The sequence below is a fragment of the Typha latifolia genome, chromosome 5 (assembly GCF_019914945.1).
Source record: "Typha latifolia isolate L0001 chromosome 5, TyphaL0001v2, whole genome shotgun sequence".
NCBI lineage: Eukaryota > Viridiplantae > Streptophyta > Magnoliopsida > Poales > Typhaceae > Typha > Typha latifolia.
In genome coordinates, this window is record NC_133090.1 from 6,964,289 (window position 1) to 6,983,427 (window position 19,139).

The following is a 19,139-nucleotide window of genomic DNA, read 5'->3' on the forward strand; positions in this document are numbered from 1 at the left end:
TTACTTCGCACAAACCGTTGGATCGAATTACTCTTAAGCGGAGTCAAGCTCACGACCAGTCGTCTCCTCTCAAGCCGTCCTCTTCCGCCGCTGGTCGCTCCTCGCACCTCGACAGTTCTCAAAGATGGAGCCAAATCCAAGTCTTATCCGAACTCATGAGAATCCAATATTTTCAAACTTTGTTGGTGCGTTCGAACGCGGCCCGAGTGAGTTGGAACGGCATGACATGATCTCAGGTGCGTTCGAATGGGCCCGAGTGCGTTCGAACGCGACAGCTTGAATTCTTTAGGTTGCGTTCGAATGCGTTTGTGAACGCAGCTCTCGGTCTGTGTGAACGCATGTCATGAACGGCATGACATGATCTCAAGTGCGTTCGAATGCGACAGCTTGAATTCTTCAGGTTGCATTCGAACGCATTTGTGAACGCAGCTCTCATTCTCCTCCATATGTAGAGTTTCAAAACTAGTAGTCAACCTCTGAAAGTTTAGAAAGTTTTACACCATAGTTCCTTCGTGAGTAGTTTCTAAGATCGTCCAAGCTTCTTTTGCTATTTCACAAGTATAAATTCTTCTAAATTTTTCCGAGGAAACACAACTAAAAATTGCATTTATTGCCTTGCTATTCCATCCAACTTTTTTATAATCTGACCTATCCCATGACTCTATCGGTTTTTCAGCAAGTTTATCATCCTCCATGCACATTGGTGGACTCCAACTGTTCACAACGGCAAACCATACTCATTCATCTATAGACTTCAAGTAAGCTCTCATCCTAGATTTCCAATATCCATAATTTGATCCCACGACCCCATTCCGGAAAGCTGACTTAGAGATCTATCGTCCATCAAAATTTGAAAACTATCCAACGGTCGGATCATCGGTAAATCAGCTTGGAAGATACAGCTATATTTAGATCCAAATTAGACCTCAATCATCATCTATTTCAAATTTTTTCCTATATTTCCTTAAATATCCTTACATATCTTCCCTATTCCCTTCCATCATATTTCATCTACCATTCATAGCCATTCCATCTCCACCATTCATCCTTAATCCTCCATAATCATCCTCCAACTAACCAATCATCCACCATATCCAAGAACTGACGGTTGGATTCAATACATTCTACGAACGCCGCGATCCGTGATTGTATCATCGACGGAGAAATCTGACCCGAGGAAGGATACATAGCACCCGTGATTACCTCCTCCATCGGAGAGACCAACGGTAGGATTAGAGTCGAAGAAGGATTCACAGTGCTGGTGGTTGTCTCCACCGTCAAATCGGGGATGGGACAACCCAAAGAGATGGAAGCCTCTGGAGGTGGAAGCTGGGTGGAGGTGGGGGCGATGACGGCGTAGATCTCCTCGTCCTCCACCTCTTGGATGGCGGCTACTGCAGCAGATTGGGTAGGGGCGGAGGCAGACCGTGCAAACTTGGCTGGCAGGTACGGGGCTAGGAGAGGGATGGGGCACGAATCCTAGCGGCCCAAGAAGGGCTGCCATCGCTTGTTGCCGCAACAAGGGCACTTCTCATTGTAACCCACCATCTACCTCTTGTCTTTCTAGATCTCAGAGCACGACTTCTTGGAGAAGGGAAAGGAGGCTCTTTAGGGTTGGAAATGGTAATCTTGCTTTCTTGGATGGAGCGGGGATTTGAATTGAGAGGGGGAAGGGTAGGGGTTGGGGATTTATTGAATAGGACGAGGGTGGAGACCGTTGCATTTTTTTATAGGGAAGGTCTCGTAGGCAACCATTGGGGAAACTAGGCATGCAAAAAGGAGTGATTGGTGGAGTCCGGATGCCGTTACTTGTGGAATAGTACCGGAAATGCCTACACCCCACTTTACCTTGATGCAAGAATGGAACATAACTTTTCCAAGAATCGTCGCTCGAACTCTAATTCTAACTTGATTTTTAGTGTCATGTAATACCAATGCAGCCCATGATTGAATAGTGGAGACTTTTCCATGTGCCATGAAATATTTTTTTTGAATTTTTACAAATCACACCCTACATTTTGCCTATTTTATGATTCACACCTCGTCTTTGGAGATTTTATAATGCGACCCTTCATTTTTTTTCTATAATGTTTATTTAACACTCTAACGTTACTTTAGCTAACTGACATTAACCATATTATATAGTTTATGTGACTCTAGTTCAAAAATTACTAAAATACCCTTAAAAGGTCCTGACCTAACCTAAATCCCCACAAAATCCTTTTTTCCCAAACTAAACCCTGACCCCATAAAATCTAAATCCTCTTATCTATAACTAAACCATACCTCACAAAATTATAATATCAAAACCCACAACCCACAAGAATCCCCCAAAATCTCTATCACGTACAAACCTTAGAAGCTTCCCCTAACTTTACTTATTTTTCTCCATCTCTTCAGCACAAACGCCTTTATTCTCCATCTTTCCACAAATTTTCTTATCTCCCTCCCCATTTTTGAGGTTGCAAGCAACAAAGTCGGCTTGGCGTTTGGGGAGCTCTAAGATCTCCATGGCTTGAAGTTTGGAAGCTCTAAGAGCATTTAAGTGATGTTCTCCATGATTTGAGAAAAAATAAGTATGGATGTTCAAGTTATGAATAAAATTAAAGATAAGTACAAGAGTAATTTAGGAATATTATAAATTACATAGTGGATTATAATTTAGGAATGTTATAAATTATATAGTGGATTATAACAGAATATTCTCTTTCTGGTGTCATTCAGTTTGATTATGGTTAGGTTAAGTTAACTTAGGGTGTTAAATGAACATTATAGGAAAAGGAGGGGTCGTGTTATAAAATCCCCAAAGACGATGTGCGAATCATAAAATATGTAAAATATAGGGTGCGATTTGTAAAAATCCCAATACTTTTACAACCCATGATGGAGTGGAGTCTCTTCCACATGCCATGCAACACCCATGCAACCCCGTGATCTTGTAGTGGGGTCTCTACAGGAGTATTCTATTATGCTTTCTCTAAATACATGTTTTTTTTTCACAGTGCATTTCATGTTTCATTTGCTTATGTGTGTAATCACCTCATTATGAGGTAGTGGCATCAGTTTAGGAGTTTACAATTTCCACTTTAGTCTAAAGCTCCTCTTGATATGAAGAATGGAGTGTCTTTTTATTTAAGAAGTAAAGGCAGTAGCCAAGTAGAAAACCTAACTAACTATTTGAAAACTCAAGAGAGGACCAGCTCCGTCAAAGAAGCTCTCTATTAAACTTCATGCAAATCCATTTTAACCCATGTCACGCAGAAGCCACCCATACACCCACATATATCAATAAAGATGCATGACCATTAGATTCCCCTCCTACCGGGTGCAAAACCAGTAAGCCTTCGGCCATATAGATACGTACCGGCCCCCACTTCCACTTCAAGAAAGCATAAATAGAGAGGTGGGTGAGCTCTTGCGCTTTGGCGTCATCTGTCCAAGCCAAAGCCAATATGCTCCTCTGGTAATTCTTGTCCGCAAAGGAGATGGGTTGTGATACAATTCAGACTTCACCGACGTCGTCTCAAGCATGGATTCACTTTAGGAGTGTTTTTGTTTCATGTTTTAGTGTTTAATTTCTATTAAAATAAGTTTTCTGTAAGTCGCGTTCGAACGCGGGTGGAGTGAGTTCGAATGCGGTTTGTGAACGTGGGTGAAGATAGTGTTCGAACGCCTGCATCACGTTCGCAAATCCAGAAGAGCTAATTCGGTGCGTTCGAACGCGGTCGGGCGAGTTCGAACGTGGTCGGCGAAAATTGTGTTTTAGGGTTAATTTGAGTTGTTGGTTAGCCTATAAAAGGGTGTGTATGGCAACCAAAATTATTATTGATTATTGAGAATTGAGTTTGCCTTGCCTCCTTCGTCTTCTTCGCTCCCGTTCCCTCAATCCCCGGCGACGCCGCTTCTAACCTCCCTCGTCCGGCTAATCACCCTAGTCCCTTAGGGGTGGCCCTCTTCTCCCCCTTCGTCCAATCTATCCAACACTTGCCCTAATCCTTCCATCAACCACAACCCTTCCACCATCACTTTTCACTGGTGCCACCACATTATGATACGATTCGGATTTCACCGACGACGTCTCGAGCATGGATTCACTTTAGGAGTGTTTTTGTTTCATGTTTTAGTGTTTAATTTCCATTAAAATAAGTTTTCTGTAAGTCGCGTTCGAACGCGGGTGGAGTGAGTTCGAACGCGGTTTGTGAACAGGGTTGTGAACGTGGGTGAAGATAGTGTTCGAACGCCTGCATCACGTTTGCAAATACTGACAGGCGCGTTCGCTCCCGCGTTCGAACGCCTGCATCGCGTTTGCAAATCCAGAAGAGCTAATTCGGTGCGTTCGAATGCGGTCGACGAAAATTGTATTTTAGGGTTAATTTGAGTTGTTGGTTAGCCTATAAAAGGGTGTGTATGGCAACCAAAATTATTATTGATTATTGAGATTGAGTTTTGCCTTGCCTCCTTCGTCTTCTTCGCTCCCGTTCCCTCAATCCTAGGCGATGCCGCTTCTAACCTCCCTCGACCGGCCAATCACCCTAGTCCCTTAGGAGTGGCCCTCTCCTCCCCCTTCTTCCAATCTATCCAACACTTGACCTAACTCTTCCATCAACCATAACCCTTCCACCACCACTTTTTCACCGGTGCCACCCCATTAACGCCGGTCCTCCACCATCCACCATTACCTAGGATCTCGTGCCTCCATCCACGGATCCAAAACAGAGCATCCTGATGTTCGTCCACTAAACGAACGATATCTCGAGATCCCCAACTCCGATTCGCCTAAAAATAGATTTATTGGAAAGCTCTTTTCTGGGCTTAGAACATATAAAAATGTCACATCGATCCGACGGCGGAACATTTTGGGATCTTATTTCAAAGTTCTGTGCAAGATCTAGTCCAGATCTGAGAATTAGAAAAGATTGATCTTTAGCCCTAAAGGAGAGATCGCATCAAGCTTGGTATCAGAGCTCCATAATCAGAGGCGTGATCGTATCAAGCTGGTATCAGAGCCACCGTTCCTCGGACAAGCGCTTCCAATGACGACAACCAGATCCATGGCTGCACGGCGAGATGATGAAGAAGAGATTCTCCCAATAGAGGAGGGAGAAACGATTGCAGGGATTTCCACCCGTGGAACCGCCCGATCTAATCAGAATATGGAAGAACCTAGCGTTCAAGCCGTGTTGGGGTCTCTTTCAGAGCAAATGGCCATCAACAACCAGATGATGATGGAGATGATGCGGGAACTACGGGTGACAAGGGAAGCAATGGCGAACGGGAAAGCACCATCGACCCCACGACGCGAGTCCACCTCCTTGAACCTACCGCCACCGGTTCAGTCTTTGCAACCACAAGAGCCGCTGCTACCACCACCCTATGGGCAGAGGCAAGCAAGGATGGTTACACCAGGTCCAGTTGTAGGTGAACCCATCCGACGGGTGAACCACTATGGAGACCGCCTTGGAGATCAAGATCCGTGGGCGGGTCAATACGATCCGGAACCATGGCAAGTTAATCAAAACCGAAGGAGGGATCATCAACCCTTCATGGTGCATCCTCCCCCGGTTAGACAAGGACATGATCCGGAACGAGACAATGGCATCCGTGGACAAGTCGTGCGTCTCGAATTCCCCAAGTTCAAAGGTGGCGACCCAATCGATTGGTTGTATAGGGCGGAGCAATTCTTTCCATACCAAGGAACGGCGGAAGAGTACAAGGTGACGCTTGCGAGCTTCCACCTTGAGGATGCGGCGCTTCATTGGTTTCGAGTAGCCAATGCCACTGAGGCTATCGAAACTTAGGCTGAATTTTGCGCCGATATCACACGGCGATTTGGAGCATCGGGCTATGAAGACTTTGATGCTCTCCTCTCAAAGACGGTACAGAAGACCACGGTTGTGTCATACCAAGAAGAATTTGAGAGGATTAGTAGCCGATATCATCCACCATGGACGGATCAGCAACTTCGCAACACCTTCATCTCCGGGCTGCGAGGTGACATACAAGCCGATGTGAGGGCTTTAAGGCCTAGAACCTTAAACGAGGCCTTCGAAGATGCGGTGCTTATGGAAGACAAACATAGGGCCATGAAGATACACTTGAAACAGAGTTGGATGAGCCAAGGAAGCCGCAATCAAGCTCAACCAAACATAGCAGAGGGAAATACTATCGTAGTACCAAGGGTTGCTGCTACAGTGGTACCTCCTCGAGCACCCTTGAAACCATCCCAAGATGTGAAGTATGCACCTAGAGGTCCGGGACAAGCACTCACACCAGCCCAAGTAGAAGAAAGAAGAGCCAAGGGCCTATGCTTCCATTGTGATGAGAAGTTTGTACCCGGGCATCGTTGCGCTAAACCGATGGGATCGGTGATGCTAATCAATGGATTGGAGGAAGCGGAGGACGAGTTTGCAGCTGAAGGTGCAGATGTGGCTGGACATCAAGGAGAAGAAGCTGAGGAGCAACCCGTGGAGGACATGATAGCCGAAATCTCCCTCCACGCCTATTCGGGGAAAGCTGCGCCAAAGACCTTGCGGGTGAACGGGGTAGTCAAGAAAACCACAATGAGAATCTTGATTGACACCGGGTCCACCCACAACTTCATTGACAAGAGGCTCCTTAGGAAGATTGGGCTCGAGTCGGAACCCACGGAAGGGTTCGATGTGACGATTGAAGGTGCAAGGCCAAACTTTCACATTGGATCTTTATCCGTTGGCCTTGCAAGGTGCCGATATTGTTTTGGGGACCCAATGGCTTCGAAGCTTGGGGCCCATGACATTTGATTTTACAAGCCTCACATTGACGTTTTGGAGAAATGACAAGAGAGTGCTGCTAGATGGAAGCCAACCGCTGCTTGAACTTCCAAATGAAGGGGTCGCAAGGGAGCTCGCTTCTTTCTCGGCGCCCACCTTTCCTTTCTTCTCAGATCTGCGGAGAGCTAGTGCAGAGGATAGTGAGCTGGTCCAACTCATGGAGTTGAGAGAGAACCCCTCAAGCCACCCCGAGCACGAGGAGCGTGATGGGTTAGTACTAGAGTGCGGGCGAATCAAGGTACCCCGAAACGAAGAGCTACAGAGACTATTGATGGCACACTTCCATGATACTCCTATAGCAGGGCATGAAGGGGTATTACGTACCTACAAGCTGCTGGCCCAAAACTGTACATGGACAGCGATGAAGACGGACATGAAGAAGTATGTGCGTGAATGTCAAATCTGCCAACAAGTCAAATCGGAGGCACTCAAGCCTAGCGGGCTGCTACAACCACTACCTATACTAGAGCGTATTTGGGAGGATATCTCCATGGACTTCATCGAGGGGCTGCCGGAGGTTCGAGGACAATCGGTGGTGTTTATTGTGGTGGATAGACTGAGCAAATATGCTCATTTCATAACATTGTCTCACCCGTTTTCATTAAAAAGGGTTGCTGAAATTTTTGTTCGGGAAGTGGCACGCTTGCATGGGATGCCTAGGACGATCGTGTCAGACCGGGATCGCATCTTCATCAGTGAGTTTTGGTCCGAGTTCTTCAAATTGCAAGGGACTCAAATCAACCTGAGTTCAGCTTATCACCTCGAGACGGATGGCCAAACCGAGGTGGTGAATCGCGGACTGGAGCAATACTTGCGATGCTTTATGGCGGATCAACCAAAGGATTGGGTCAAATTCCTTCCATGGGCTGAGTGGTCATACAATACTGCTCATCACTCTAGCATCGGCATGACCCCCTTTGAAGCGGTTTATGGGCGCACTCCCCCTGTCTTGCGTGCCTATAATAGACTCGCGGCGGCGGATAGGACCGAGCATGACTTGGAGCTTGCTGATCGAGATGAAACATTGAGACTGCTCAAGACTCACCTAGCCACAGCCCAAAACCGCATGAAGCAAACTCATGACAAAGGCCGACGTGACCGAGAATTTGAGGTGGATCAATTGGTGTTTGTTCGAGCTCAACCGTATCGGCAATCCACATTGAGACCAATTTTGAACCAAAAGTTGGGTTACAAGTACTACGGTCCGTACCGAGTGCTACAACGAATTGGTCCAGTAGCTTACCGGTTGGACCTACCTGAAGGAACCAGGATACATCCGGTCTTCCATGTATCAGCATTGAAGGCCCAGATCGGGCCTAACCGTGTGGTGGGTTCGGCCTTACCCGAACTAATGGAGGAGGATGGCCCCACTAAACCGGTTCGAGTATTAGGCCGCAGGAGAAGACGCCATGGGACCAGATTAGAGACTGAAGTGCTAATTGAGTGGCTGGGCAAATCTACTGACGAGTCTACTTGGGAGCTAGAGTCAGATATCATGGATCGCTTTCCAAACTTCAAACCTTAAGGACAAGGTTGCGGAAGCGTAGTGGATTGATACGATTCGGACTTCACCGACGTCGTCTCAAGCATGGATTCACTTTAGGAGTGTTTTTGTTTCATGTTTTAGTGTTTAATTTCCATTAAAATAAGTTTTCTATAAGTCGCGTTCGAACGCGGGTGGAGTGAGTTCGAATGCGGTTTGTGAACAGGGTTGTGAACGTGGGTGAAGATAGTGTTCGAACGCCTGCATCGCGTTCGCAAATATCGACAGGCGCGTTCGCTCCCGCGTTCGAATGCCTGCATCGCGTTCGCAAATCCAGAAGAGCTAATTCGGTGCGTTCGAACGCGGTCGGGTGAGTTCGAACGCGGTCGGCGAAAATTGTGTTTTAGGGTTAATTTGAGTTGTTGGTTAGCCTATAAAAGGGTGTGTATGGCAACCAAAATTATTATTGATTATTGAGAATTGAGTTTGCCTTGCCTCCTTCATCTTCTTCGCTCCCATTCCCTCAATCCCCAGCGACGCCGCTTCTAACCTCCCTCGTCCGGCTAATCACCCTAGTCCCTTAGGGGTGGCTCTCTTCTCCCCCTTCGTCCAATCTATCCAACACTTGCCCTAATCCTTCCATCAACTACAACCCTTCCACCATCACTTTTCACCGGTACGACCACATTAACGCCGGTCCACCTTCAACCACCATTACCTAGGATCACGTGCCTCCATCCACAGATCCAAAACAGACCATCTGACCTTTGTCCACAAATCGGATGATATCTCGAGATCCCCACATCCGATTCGCCTGCAACTAAATTTGTTGGAAAGTTCTTTTCTGGGCTACAACATATCAAAGTTTCAAGTCGATCTGACGGCGGCATATTTCGGGATCTTATTTCAAATTTCCGTGCTAGATCAAGAATTGGAAAAGATCGACCCTTCACCAAAAAGGCGAGATCGTATCAAGCTGGTATCGAGCTCCATAGCCCAGAGGCATGATCGTATCAGGTTGTGAAGGCTATGCGTCAACTATCGCCCACTCAACCAGCAAATAGTCAAGCACAAGTTCCCATTTCTTGTTAAAATCCTTGAGCACAATTCAAACCTCTCAAAATATAAGCCACACAAAGAGATAAAATAGAAAACAAATAACCCATGCTTTACCAATCCTAAGAAATCCCCTAGACTGATTGCAGTAACGCATTCAGTTTACACCTGGTACCATGCACACCCAATAACTTACACAACTTCAAGAACACATGGAACTTAAGTGGTTTTGTCATAATGTCTGCAACTAGTTGTTGTGTGCCACAATGCTTTAGTTCAACCACTCCATCTCTGGTTAAATCACGCAAGAAATGAAACCTTACGTCAATGTGCTTGTTGCTGTCTGTACAGGATTGGGTTCTTTAGGTACAACATAATGGTAGAACTGTTGTCACATTACACCGCGGTGCACTTGCCTTGAGAATGACCAAGCTTCTCCAATACTCTCCTCATTACACTCCTTGAAAGACACAGGAAGCGTGCAGCTGCCACAAATTTTTCTTTGGTAGTAGACAAAGTAACCACAAGCTGCTTTTTAGAGGACCAAGAGATAGCTCCTTCACTAAGTTGAAACACATAACTAGAAGTACTACTTTTCCTATCATCTACATCTCCTACATAATCACTGTCTGTATATGCTATCAACTCACTATTACTATTCTTAAAAGACTCCTGGTGCGTTAGGGAGTGGAGAGAGGTCACGTTTAGATCGATCTTAACCTAATGATTTATGCCAAATCCATAGTACCTTTCAAGTATCTTAACATCCTTTTTGCAGCTTGCAGATGCAAATTAGTTGGACTTGCCATGAATCTACGAATTGTTTGTACATGGTAGATTTCACCTTGGCTCATTTTCATCTTTCATTAGTCTAACACTAGGAACAATGGGATTCTTTACACTATTACTCTTCTCCATACAAAAATTCTCCAAAACTTCTTTCGCATACTTCCTTTAACTAATATAAATACCTTCAGAAGTTTATAAAACCTCCACACCAAGAAAATACTTCATCTTTCCCAAATCAGTAATATCAAATTCAAGTTTCATAGAATACTTGAACTTAACAAACATGCTCTCATCATTCATTACCAGTAAAAACTAGATCATCAACATATAAGCTAATAATCAAAATTTTACCTTCATCTCCTCTTTCGATGAACAAGATGTGTTAACAGTTGCACCTCTCAAATCCCTCATTGACAAAATATGCTTCAATCCGGCTGTACCAAGCATGAGGGCTTGCTTAAGGCCATACCATGCCTTCTTCAATTTTTACATCTGATGCTCTTCACCTTTATTCTCATAACCTTGCGGTTTGCTTGAGAAACACGACTTCATTTAATTCTCCATGTAGGAAAGTATTTTTGACATCAAGCTTGTTACGCATCAGATTTTGACCAATCTGAATGCAAGAAAATTATGAAAATTTAGGTGGTTCACGAGATAGGAATTCTAATGGCTCTAGTTTAACCTAAATTGAAGGTCTAGATGAAAAGATATAAATAAAATAGTGGAGCAAAATCAAAATGGAGCAGAACGGTAAGTATTCGACATTGCGGCAGTCATTAGAGGGTGGCGAATAGCCAAGGGTGTTGGTGGACGGTTGTAAAGCAGGGTGGCTATTGGTGGAAGAGGGTGGCTAGAGTTTGGAAGATCGAAATACTTCTACGACTATGATCTACTCCTAGAAAGATAAAAACAATCTAATATCTACGACAAAATGATAAAGACGAAAAGAATAATTTAGTTAAACTCATATTCATTCAATGATAATTATCAATATATGTCCACTCCTATTTATACAAGTAAAAATCCTAGCGGATTGGATCCACATATGGATTATCCAATTTATTTGAAATTAAAACTATCAGATAAAGCTAACTAATAGTTGTCGGTCATCTTTCGCTGGTTGTTGGCGTGAACAGAGATCACGTCTTGGGTGTGAGGTGGTCCGGGGAAGGTGTTGGACATGGAGTTTAGCGCTGATGGGGACTAGATCATCGTCGGTGGTGAAATTAGGGTTTTTTGGCCCTTTCTCCCATCGCAGGGGGGGAAAATGACCCTACGACCACTACTAGCAGCTACTCCGACGTTGCAGTAGCTGTTGGGATGATCTACAGTGGTAGGGGGGCCTTCACCATGGCCAGAGGAGGGGTTGAGGCTGTGGTTTGGGCTGACACCTCCACCATCTTAGTTTGGATCTTGCTCCCTATAGGGACACATTTCAACCATGATTGGCATGGTGGCGGTGTGGGTTGGCTGTGCTGGGCTAGGAGAACTGTCATCAAGTCCTGGGTCAAGTCCTTGATAGCGGTTTTGATCTCCTTCAATGATTCTCTTAATGAGTCAACAGACTCTATCAATGCCTTCACCCACGTGGGTGGCTCGTCACCGGCAGTTGCTGGTGGTGGTGGTGGTGTCAAGAAAACCCCCACAGGTTCATAGATGAGTTCCTATTTCTGCATGTTTGATCTCTCCTCATTCGTCTTGGATTGTGTGTTAACCATCATCCAAGGAATGTTAGCTCTAATACTAATGTTTGCACCAGATATAGAATGATTTAGTGGTAGCCTCACGAGATAGGATTCTAATGGCTCTAGTTTCACCTAAATTAGAGGTCTAAATGAAAAGATATTAATAAAATAGTGAAGCAAGGTCAGAATGGAGCAGAATGATAAATATTCCACATTGCGGCGGTCGTCGGAGGGTTGTAGATGGCAAGGGTGGTGGTGAATGGCTGTATAGTAGGGTTGCTACTAGTGGAGGAAGGTGGGTAGGGTTTAGAAGACTGAAATACTTCTATAGTTATAATTTACTCCTAGAAAGATAAAGATGATCTAATGGCTATGGAAAAAGATAAAAATGAAAAGAATAATTTGGTTAAACTTAGATTCATTCAATGATAATTATCAACACATGCCCACTCCTATTTATCAGAGTAAAAGTCCTAGTAGATCGGATTCACAAGCCAAAGCCCAAGAGGTGAGAAAATTTTCTGACCTGCCGTGGCAGGCTAGGGGGGGCGCCACGTAGAGCAAGCTCGGCTAGCTGGCCGCGTTTGGCCCCGCAGCCTCCCTCCCCACTGCCTCTTTATATATCTCTCTCTTAATTTCTCTCTCTCTCTCTCTCCCTTTATATATATCTCTCTCAATTTCTCTCTCTCTTTGGTATCTCTCTCTCACTCTCCTTTTTCCCGAGCACTCCCTCTCTCTTCCCTTCTTATCGTCGGGCTGCCGCCAGCAAGGTGAGCTCTTCTCTCTCTCTCTCTCTCTCTCTCTCTCAGGTTCGCCGGAACTAAGCTGCCAGCGAGAGGCCAGCAGCAGCCGACCCCTCCCAATCGGTACGGTTCCTCCTTTCCTCCATTCCTCTTTCTTTTCTCTTCTCTTCTCTTCTTCTCTTCCTCTCTTCCCCTTCTTCTTTGCTTCACCTTCTTCCTGAATTCTTCTTAATAGCTACAGTGCGGGACTTGGCCCAGCACTATAGCTGTTAGTGCTGGGCCGTAGTGGTCTTCTTTATATTTTTTTATTTTATTTTATTTATTTAGGTATTTCTTTTCTTACTTAATGTAATAGATTATTTAGACATTAATTATTTTAATAATATATATATTCATCAATATGATTATTATTAATTATAATTAATATAATTAATGATTAATTAGGTTACAAGCTATCACACATAAATATAGGTAATACATATATTTATTTTATTTATTTATTTATTTATTTATTTATATTTCTATTAGATTAATAGATAGATTCATAAATTATAATCATTAGATTTATAGATGTATACTAATATTCATATGATATACAATTAAGCAATTCTAATAATTTATTATATATTATTTTGTAACATCTGAAATATTAGGCTTATTTCTTTATTTATTTATTATTTTATAAAGTAAAGACTACATAGTTCCTAATTAATCAAGATATAGTGAGAACCACAACTTAGTTATAATTTAATTTTTATCTATATTTATATGTTTATTTATAATTATAATTATATATATTTATATATTTAGCCTTGTATTTTATTTTATTTATAATGTTATACTTATACTATTTTTTTATCTGAAAAGGGGAAACCATTTTATTCTTATTTCATATCTGATTTTTATTATAATAATATATATTCTTAACATTAAAAGTTTATTTATAATGTAAATCTCACTTCATATTTTACACGAACAGATTTTAATTTGATAAATGACTAATTTCAAGTTACCTTAATATTTTCAAATCCCGAACCCCTTATGTGTGACCCGTGGATCCTTCTAGCAATGAGTTGACCCTCGGTTGGCGGACATGAGGGCTACGTGTTTTGTATCTTCTGATTAGCCTATGAGTAGTCTTATCCCCTAAACATCTTTCTCAAATTAAGATCTATTATATAATTATGTATATGCATGTTTTGGCCTCCAGCATGATTATATGACCTTATCTAGAGATGATTTCAGTTGAGCATATTTTATCATCATTTGATTAGACTGATCTACGACATGAGTATACTAGTGATATATAGAGATGATTGGAGATGATCTCTAGCATGAGTATGCATGTAATAGATTGGTATGGGGATGCATATGTTAGATACATAGTTGGAGACTACATTACATCATTTTTCTCTTGGCCTCTCTACCACCTAAATTCCTAAGTTTGATGATTTGTTGTAGTACTAGTAAAATGCATATGATCTGTCATTTTGAAGGAAAGCATAAAATCTGATTAATAGGATAGTTGATAGAGAGCATGAGAATACCCGAGTGGGCGCGAGTGTCAATATCATGCACTTAGTGGATGATTAATCGCTCGACATAGTCGCGATCTTGTGACCTTACATCCAAGGTCGTTAGTTTGTGTGTGCAGTAGATATTCAAACACATGCCATTCGCTAGGGCATATATGGCGAGTTATCTTTCCGCAGTTTCTATCAGCTAGAAGGGTGCCCGGTCAGAATGGATGTTGATACCCTTAACGAATGGCATTGTATGATTATATTTAAGATACCTTTTGCGGATGGCAGTGTATGCTCTGAGCCTTTGTGCACAATGGTTTAGTATGATGATGATAGTCCGAGATGACATTAATGACTGAGATGTTGAGAAATGCATATGATTTCATTATCAACTGATATATTTGATCATCGAGTGGTCAATATACATCATATGTGGTTGCATTTGATATCTAGCATGGTCATGGTCAATATGCATCATAAGTGTCATATTTGAGAGAGAGTTATAATGATGGTATGACATGGAGATTGTTCATACATTATCGAGAATTATATACTTTGATCGGTTATGACATGATATGTACATTTTATTTATATATTATTGAGGATACATTCATATACTCATTCATGACATGGCGCTCCTATGTGATTCATATTATTCAGTACATAATTTACTCTCTGTTTGGCATTATTGATTCAGGATAAATCACTGAGCCTTTAGCTCATGACTCTCTTTATTTCTTTTCTAACTCCCCTAGATATTATGATATGTGATAGCAATTTGAGATATCCTGAGAAGATATTTTAAAGCAAAAATGAGGTGAGCTATAGACGTGAGATGGTACAGAAAATAGTTTATCTAGGTATTGAATTGTACTATTATTAGATATTTGTATTCCATTGTATAGATAATGATTTGTATAATACAGGTCGAATTATAATGTACTCATGTATCAATAGTTTTAGTTGTATCTTCATAGTTTGTCGTGGCTTATGTGGGTTCTGCTAGATTATGTAGCTGTCTAGTATGGTTGTTATGGATGTGTTAACAGGTTTAACTTAATGATGTCATGATTTATAGTATGATGGATTATGAGAGCACAGATGTATCTATGGGTGACAAGCCCCGCCCGTCCTGTCGCGTGCACCGCGCGTGCTGTGTGGGTGTGTGGGCGAGCACGTGCCCGTGCTAGTGGGCATTACATAACTAACTAACTTGACTCGACTTAACCCATCTGGTTCGATTATAACAAAGTTGATACATTTTCCAACCATTTAAAATTGCTAAAGCAATTACCATTCGAATCGTATCCCACCTAGCCACAGGTGCAAACACCTCAATATAGTCTATGCCATATTGTTGAGCATACCCTTTCAACACTAACAGAGCCTTACGCTTGTCAACTGATAAGTACATAAAAATGCCCTTATAATATTAAAAATACTAGCTTAATTATTAAAATATAAGCATCTTTCTAGCTGTTCAAATAGATTTCTCTAAATTCATGTTTTCACTTTATAAAATGCTAAATTATTGATTAAAAAATATATTTTATTACTAGAATGAAGTTTAGAGAAGTTGTGCCAAGCCTACATGTGTTAGATTTGATTTTTAGAGTATAAAAACATCAAAACCAAATTTTGGATGCACCCAAACCTTCCAGCCGACCCTACATCAAATCCTATCCAAGCAGCGCATCCGATCCTTATCCAGCAAAGCCAGCAAACACCACAGGCGCTGTAATCTTTATAGTAGTAATCTACATGGTATCTGCTTGTATCCTTTTAGTGTAATCTTTACAACCATCTCCCTGTGGATTCGACAACCCTATTCTGTACTATAAATGACCCTTGTAAGCATAAGATATTTTTGAGCATGAATCAAAATTTTGGTGCCGTTGCCGAGGAGACAGTTCAAATGGAATGCCAAAAGGGACAAGCTTACAAAATTACTATATTAAAAAGTCATTTATTTTATACGGGTTCCATTGTTGGGACATATCAGTGCTTGTTTTCAGTTAGTTATTTTATACTGGTTCCATTACTGGGACATTTCAATGCTTGTTTTTCAGTTAGTTTTTTATACTGGTTCCATTACTAGGACATATCATTGTTTATTTTTAGTTAGTTATTTTCTACTGGTTCAATTACTAGGACATATTAGTGTCTATTTTTAGTCATTTATTTTAAACTAGTTCCATTACTGGGACATATCAGTACCTTTTTTTTTATCATTTACTTTATATTGGTTCCATCACTGGGACATATCAGTGCCTGTTTTCTTTTTACATACCAGTCTTTTCCTAGGCTTTTAGTTTACATTCTGTCTTTTCTTTTCTATCTATACTTTCTGTCTTATTTTTCTTACGCTTCATTTTCCAAAATTTAAAAAAAATAAAAAAAGTAAAAATATAAAGGGATATCTTCTGGTTTATGCAAAGGTATAGGAACGAGTAAGGTAGATTTGCTAAAAGGCCTATAATAACATTGTTAGAAGCACAATCTATCTCTATTATGAGTAAACATTCTGACCAATCCCCTATCATGAGTGAACATGATGAAATACTGGTGAAGTTTCTTCAAGAGTATCTTCACCCGAACTGATCTCAAGTCAAGGATGATCCAACTTCTTCCTAATTTTCGTGGATTAGAAAATGAAAATCCATATTTGCATGTTAGAGAGTTTGAAGAAGTAGTAGCCACTTTTTATAGTCAGCATGGGCTGGCTGATGCTATAAGACTTAGGTTTTTTCTTTTCTCCTTAAAAGATAGAGTAAAGAGTTGGCTCTATTCTCTCCGTTCACGTTCTATTAGCACTTGGGAAGAAATGACTACAGTCTTCTTTCATAAATACTTCCCCTATCACAAAACCAATGCCCTTAAACGCCAAATCTCTACCTATGCTTAGAAGGAAATTGAGATATTGTACCAAACCTGGGAAAGGTTTAAGGAGTTGCTTCGCTTATGCCCCCACCACGGGTATGAAAGTTGGCAACTTATAAGCTACTTTTATGAGGGTCTTATATCTTGGGAGCGCCAATTCATCGAAATGATGTGTAATGCGAGTGTCTACAAAAGGATCCTGAGGACTAGACTAGCCCAAGTGCTATTGAAAGCACTAGTAGGACTAGACTCATCCCCACTCCTTCAGGTGGAGGACTTTATCATCTTGGAGAAGAAGATAACCTTCAAGCAAAAATTGAGAGTCTAACAAAAAAGATATAAGCCCTCAAAATAAAAGAAGTAATGGTCACTTGTGCTACTCCCACACAGAGGTGCATCCACCTTGTATTATTTGTCAGGAGGTAAACCACCCAGCTAAGGATTGTCCAACATTTTCTGAAATGAGGAATACATATGAAGAGCAATGTAATACATTGGGGGTTTACAAAAAACCTTTACTCTCCTTATTCAGACACTTAGAACCCAGGTTGGAAGAACCATTCCAACTTTAGTTTGAGAAATGAGCAACAAACTCAATAGCAACCTATATCTCAGCCGCCACAATAATATCGTCCTTATTTTGCGCCCTACTAGCCTCAAACCTCTTCAAGGAATCCCTTAGAAGAAACTATGCATTCATTCATACAGGAACGAAACAAAATGATTCAGCAACTTGAATCATTAATCACATAGGTTGCTGATAAACAAAAAGACTTCGAGAGTCACTTATCTACATTGACAAACTCTTTGAATGTTCATGAGAGGGGTAAATTTCCATCCCAAGCTCAAAACAATCTCAGGGTCAAAATATGGCCCGGCCCACACTTCCAAGCCAGACTTGAAAAACCTAAAGGAAGTAAATGTAGCACTTACTCGAAGTGGTAAAACTTTATAAGTTCCTAAGGTATCAAACACACTTGAGGACATTGTAGAAGGTCCTAATGATGAAGTTACACAAACGTTGATAGAACCTAAAATAACAAAGAGCCCCATTAGAATACCCTTTCCAGAGGCTTTGAAATCCAAATCAAGAGTACTAGATCCTAGCAATGAGATCCTAGAGAACCTTAGGCAAATCAAAATTAATCTTCCACTTTTGAATATAATCAAGCAAGTACCTGCATATGCAAAAATTCTTAAGGACTTTGATAGGGTCTACGGTACCAAACTGATAGGTTCTGATACGGTATCAAACTGATAGGCTCGATACCACCAGATAGGCTACAAAATGATCCCTTCAAGATCTGAATTTATTGTAGGAAGTAGTCCGCGCAACCGAGAGAAAATATTTACCAAATATTCTCCCGTAGTCATAAAATTACGAAACCATATGGAATCGATCTGTAACTCCCTGATCTACATTTTTCGTATATTATGTCCTTCACAAATTTGAACTCAAACTGAGATGAAAATACAATACATTGCTGATGATGGTGGTGGTGATGGGTGGAGTGGATGTTAGCGTTATGGATGATAATGGAGATGAAGGTGGATAGATGATATTGTCTAAGGGATAAAGACGAAGGGAAAGAAGTGGTCGAAATCTCAAAGAAGATGGAGGACTCGAAAGACGAGGGAGATTAGAAGTTAGGAGAGACCTTGCTAACGGTAGTGGTGGTAGGTTGGTGAAGAGGGAGAAGGGAGACTGGGGTAGACAGAAAATAGAAAGGCAAGAAACCAATATTCTAATAGCATAATAGTTTTGGCTGCCATCCTAATACATTTAGTTAGGATCTTTTCTTACTGCATTAGTTATTTATTTTCATTAAAATAAAATACCTGTAAGTCGCGTTCGAACGCAGGTGGGGTCGTGTTCGAACGCCCTTGCGAACGCTTGCATTAGGTTCGCAAATATAGAGAATGCATATTGTGCATTTGAATGTAGTCGAGCAAGTTTGAATGCCTGCATCACATTAATACATATAGAGAACGTCTTTTGTGCGTTCGAACGCGATTCGACGCGTTCGAATATGATCGGCAGGAATCTTCTAGAATTAGGGTTACTTATTGTTTTAGGACTTGTTGGCTAGCCTCTATATATATGTGGATGCCAGCCAAATTCATTATGCAATTGGATTATTAATTTCTTACCTCCTATCTTCTCTCTA